Raw genomic sequence first — 6,252 nt, forward strand, 5'->3', positions numbered from 1 at the left:
AAAGCCAGGCAAAACAAATAAAACTAAACCTCTTATGTGCAGACCACCAAAAAATAACTTGCAGCCTGCCCCAACAAATCTGAACAAAGAGGCCCAGATCCTATCAGTGGGCACCCTTGATAAATTCTTCAGCAAACAAGGGAAAAAACTCTTCATAGGGAAATGTGAGATCTGATGCAGAACTCCTGGAGGGGATTTAAGAAGAAAATGATCACTGACTCCCCCATCATTCCGATGAGACTAAACTTCAACACAAACTCTCCCAACCCTAACGCTTCAAGCCCTCAACTACCTACTAACAAAAGATGGCACTTTGGGAAACCGCCAGCAAGGAATACGGAATTTAACACAACAGAAAATCCTTCACAGCGCTCAGCTCCACCACACAGCCACAATAAGCCAAACGTGCCTAAAGAAAATCTGTTACATGGTGGAGCGCCAGAACCAACAGCCATATCGACTAAATCACAAAACCCAGGTCCAACAACCAAGAAACTGGACTCAACAAACTCAAAATCTGAGAACCATAACACAACCCTTGCCCGCAAAACTAACGCAGGCTATCCCACATCAGGATCATTTGATAATGACTAAAACGTCAATGATCAACCGACCGCAAGAAGCTCAAACTCCGAATTGGCTCACGCCAAGCACACCGCCAAAGAACAGGAGACAAAGTGAAATCATGGGAAACTCTGGCAAAGAAACACCAAACAAAAAACCGGATCTACTAATGATAATGTCAGCTATCACTATAGCCCTAGCTCCGTTCACCAAACTGTACGAATCACTCAATGACTCTGTAAAGGATCAAGTAATGCTGGCAGCCTCTGCACAGGCAAAACTAATTTTCCTAGAAGGATTAATCACTTCAAAAATAGAAAACAGGAAGATCACTAAAGAAGTCAGCACACAAACAAGGGACCAACACCTGGAAACAAAATTTGTTCATGCCCAGGTCGACTTGCCACCAGTGAAAACATTCCATTTCAAAGCAGGAACCGCCGACAAGAACAGCAACCCTTGTTCAGCTGTATCAGGCAAGAACCCCCTAATGACTACGGCGCCGGATAATCCGAACGCAAGACTCTCTTTTAAGTCTCACATCAGATTTGACAAAGAAAACCCACGAAGGCCAAACCCACGGAAATCAAACCACTCTCGTTCTCAATACTACCAACGAGCAAGACAAAGGCTCTAAACAGCTGCATAATCAACGAGAAAGAACAAGAGCTCAGAGTCTGCTGATGGTCCATCCACACTCTCAGCACCAGTAACGAAACCAAAGATTGGGACAACTGCCCAACCCCAATTGGCAACGGAATACCCTAAGGCCACGAAAAAATCTTCACTTTCAATCAAGCGAAAGTACATCAAAATCCCAACGAAATATCGACTCCAAACGCTACTCAAAATAACCACGCTAGACTGAATAGCAATAGATCTCCCTCCCCCACTGAAAGCGATTTAATGGGAAACGCCCTGGAACTCTTCTCAATGGCTGGCCAAAGACCCAAAATCTGATGATAACCGTGAATCAAAAGAAAAACTGTTTCCTTTGATCGGAACCATGACAATGGTACACCTCCAAAGAAAAATCAGACTTTTAGAGCCAAAAACCACACCGCTACAGACAGCTGAAGACGCGAAACGAAAGCCCTCGACTTGGTCAAAACAAAGACCTCCTTCTAGCACCTAAAAACAGGATGAATCCAACAATCAGAAAAAAATTCACACTCCCAACAGGTGAAACCCAGAGTGCACATGCAACAAAAAAGAGAACCCAGAGACTACCACCAAAAAAGAGAACGGAACTGTTCGACGCCACCAAAGCACTTGGATAGAGATTGGAAACGTACTCATCTAATGAGACTCAATAGAACTGATACTCGTTCTTTCTTCTTGCAACCCAGTTACAAATCAAAGTCCAATCAGGTTCTAAACAGATCTGTAATTATGGACCTACTCCAAGTTCCGTCTTTAAGATCAGTAACATCAGACCACCTTGACGTCATTGAATTTTCGGGTCCCCACTGCATAGCCAGTGTATATATCCATATATCTTCATCAAGCACGAGACGTAAGCTCAAGGGCGAGTCCAGAGCCCTTAGACCTAGGCTACTACCTGGAAGAAATAGGCAGTGACCAGGAGAACTCTCACCAAGCACCAGCCGGATCAAAAGTGAGAGATTACATATCAAGCAAAGAACATGTTCCCTCTGACAAGATAGACACCTCTTCAAGTTCTCGAGCTTCATACTACGCACCCCTTAAAACACACTCAGGAGTCAGAGCTCAAGATCAGAACGAAAGGAGACCACTCTAAGACAATCCGGACGGCCCTCTGCGTCACTGAGTTCCACACTATAGACCTTGCAAAACTCATTCTGAAACCAGGACTCTGAGGAAAGGAGGCCAATCGGTAACCATTATGGAAAGGAACCTACTAGGGATGAGAGAAGAGCCTCCAGCCACAAGGACTGATGGGACTCACAATACAAACCAACTATAACTCACCAATGGCACAAAAGCCCCACAAGTAACACCACGATTCCACATAAGGAAAAACTGAGTAACATGGAGCCAGAACGTTTCCCGAAGGGCCCCTTGCTGAATCGGAAGTTAACAATTGATCAAGACCCCCCTAAAAGGAGGAAAAGTGAACTACATAATTACTTGCGACACTCCCGTAAAGACAACGAAAAAACTAGATGGGCCTGGACCCCGGAAAGACCCTCAACAGAAACGAGATAGCCACGAACAACCGTGACTGGAGAAGACGAAGATCCCAGAAGTCCACTACAGACCTCTAGCAGATTAATAATGGGTTCGTCGAACACAAGAGGCTTCACCCATCTGACATCCAAATCAGATGTGAAATTGGGAACATTCGACCTTCTCTGCTTACAGGAGACGTGGCTCCTCAAGAAGCCAACAATTGACAGCTTTGAAATTCATTTCTCACCAGCAATACAAGGAACAGGCAAGCCTAGCTCAGGGCTCTTGACAGCTGTCAGAACCTGTAGCGGCCTGCAACTAAAACAAACACTTAAGTAGCGCTTTTATTTTGGCTTCCCTGGTTTCCGGGCAGAAGACCGCAGCAGGCGAAAACTTGGACAAGCCAATATCATACTTAGTGATAAACATATATTGGAATCCGAAAGCTTTGAAAGAAGCAGTTCTTCAGGCAAATATTGGTCAAATGATAGTCTAGTCTAAACACGATGGCCATCGATTACATCATAATATGCGGGGACTTAAACCTGACCCTTGCTAACATTGGCCAGAACACAAAAAAGGGCGACCCAAACCCTGGATCGGCAACTCAAGATCCTTCGACAATCCGAGAATCGCATCAGAGAGGCAAGAGTTGGGAAACACTCATGGACGAACTTGATCTTCATAACCTTCATTACTTGACTTCTCCCACATCTAACCCCATCCCCACCTGGGAACAAGGAACCCTCAAAGCCTTTCTCGACCATATATATGTATCCAGAAATTTGCTCTCAAAGACGACTGCATTCGAAGTGATAAGAACCAAAAAAGCGACCACAACCTTCTGATGGCCACATCGTCAGCCCCAGAGCCAAAATCGTAGGAAAAAAGAAAGAAAATGACTGTCAATCGTCATCAATGGTGCAGGGACAAGACTAAGACTCGCCAGCGAGGCAATAAGAGCAATTACAAAGAATTACGAAAAGAACAATTGGCGAACCAGCGGGGTCACTAACATCCGATTACCACCTACTGATCCCCTACCAACAACAAAGGAAATAACAAGCATTTGCAAAGAATCGGAAACACATGAGCAATAAGCAACTGGTGGAAAAAAAGAGAAATGAGAAACTTTACGTAAAGCAAAGTCTCGCCCCTCAAAACTAACAGCTGAGGCAGCATCGTACACAAAAAAGTCTTACAAAAATTGGCTGAAATCCCATCGCGCCATACTATACCAAGAGGACTTTGAGAACATGCTAAGGACTCTAAGTGGGAAGCAATCCAAAGCCTTCTGGGCCCTGATCGATCCGAAAGGAAACAATTCCAAGGACGCCTTAGCTAATTAAATTGGAGTGACGCACTGGATCTCTTTCTTCTCAAATATGTTTGCCTCACCTAAGGGCATTACGAAATTCCACAGGCCCAAAAAGACCGATGGGACATAGAATGTGACGAAATGGAAATCTGTGGGAAAATCCGGAAACTGAACTCCTCCCGGGCACCTGGACCAGATGGAATCTCCAATGCTGACCTCAAAAACAACACAGAATCATGGGGAGCCCTTATAGGCTGAATATTCCGACAATGCGCCGACACCCACTCTATTCTGAAATCTTGGAAAACAGCAGACGTGGTCCCAATTTTCAAGAATGGCGACAAAAGGGAACCCATCAAACTATCGACCAATTGCCTTATTGGACACCATTGGGAAACTGTTTGGTGCCTCCCTTTTGGATAAATTCAAGATTTGGGCAGTCACCTCTGAAGCTCACGACGATTTCCAAACAGGCTTTGTAAAAACATTGGAACAATGGCCAACGTAATGCTATTAAGTATACTCAAAGCTAAGGTTCTAGAGGGACGTCCAAAGATCCATCTGGCATTCATATATCTCTCTAACGCTTTTGACACAGTCAACAGACACTATGGAGGACACAGAGGACCTGTAACTGTCCTCCATCAATCCTGAACCCAATTATCGAGCTGTACTCGGGAACCTCCATGAGGGTCAGACTCAATGGAATAGGCCAACTCTCCACTACCAAACCCCCCCCCCCCCGCATTGTACAATGCATTTACTGGTGGCTACCAAAGCTGGGACTCCACAGCCAGAACATTTCCACCGAACATTGGAGACGAGAACGTTGGCAGACTACTCTACGCTGACGACATTCTATTATTGGACCAAACTGCCATAGGTCTACAACGCAAACTCAACTCACTCTCAGAATACCTCCAAGCCAATGACCTGATTCTAAATTCAACAAAAATAATGACATTGGAAAAAACAACACGAATAATAGAAATTGAAATGGTCTCTGGCAGGAGAGAGACTGGAAAAAATAAAATCATTCAGATACATGGGAGTCACAATCAATTCAAACCGTTTTGAAATCCCCATGCAGGAATCCATGATCGCAAAAACAAAAATCATGATGACACAAGCACGACTCATGGACAAAAAATTCGGAAAATTCTCTTTGATACCAGCTCTTAATTTTTACACAACAAAAGCAGTGCCTGAGCATATACCCGAGAGAATCTGGATAAAACTGGAAGGCCTATTTTGGAGGAAATCTTTGATGCTCCCACAATCAACACCAATGGCGTCGATTGGTAGAGAAATGTCCTTTCACTAAAGGGAAGAGTCAATCTAAATACTCTGATGCTGCACCGGAAAATCAGACTCTCCTCTGAGAAGATCTTTAAGGTATTAAACAAAGAGCTAACCAAAGGCTCAAATACCATCCTTTCCACTTGGGAGCAAAGAAACACAAACACTTGCCGAAATGGGAAGAATTGGAATGTAATCCAAACAAAACTGCCAAAAAATGTAAGGAAATAGACTGGATCGAAACACTAGAAGACGCCGCGAAATACAAATCGGCCTTGAACCTACCGGTTAACCATCAAAAACAAAACAAGCCTATGAGCTACTTGCTAAAAGGTCCTAGCAAGCAAATTAGAAACATATACCTAAGGGCTAGGCTGAACCTTTTACACACCAAAGAAATTCTATTCATCAGAGGTTCTGCCTCCAACAACCTTTGCAGATTCTGTAACAAAACGGATACAGTGGAAACCCTGAGGCATCTTTTGCTGTCATGTCCTGAACTGGCCTCAAAAAGAATGACCCATATGGGACACCTATACAAAAACAGATGGTGTATGGAAGAATATTACTGGTGGAACATTCTGATGTCTGGTGAAAACACCAAACAGTAATTGCGGTCGGACAGTTCTTCCAGAACATAAACCTGACGAGAGAAGAAACAACCTGACAACCTGGAAAGCAAACCACAGCAATGACGACAAAGGATCAAATGAAGAAACATTTGTTTAGGATCAAATGAAGAAACACTTTCTTTTGCTCACACCCTTTTGTAAAAACTGTGATAAACAGTTTAATCAACAAAAAAAAAATTGGTCTGGCATGGATTGACATGCAAACTCTCCCTGTTCGCTTGAAGGTGAGCCTGGTGAGAAGGTAGAGTAATTGCTTCTGTTGAGCCTTGCCACCTCCCGTGGTTG

Source organism: Ambystoma mexicanum, chromosome 9 (assembly GCF_040938575.1).
Source record: "Ambystoma mexicanum isolate Mex_15411 chromosome 9, UKY_AmexF1_1, whole genome shotgun sequence".
Taxonomy (NCBI): domain Eukaryota; kingdom Metazoa; phylum Chordata; class Amphibia; order Caudata; family Ambystomatidae; genus Ambystoma; species Ambystoma mexicanum.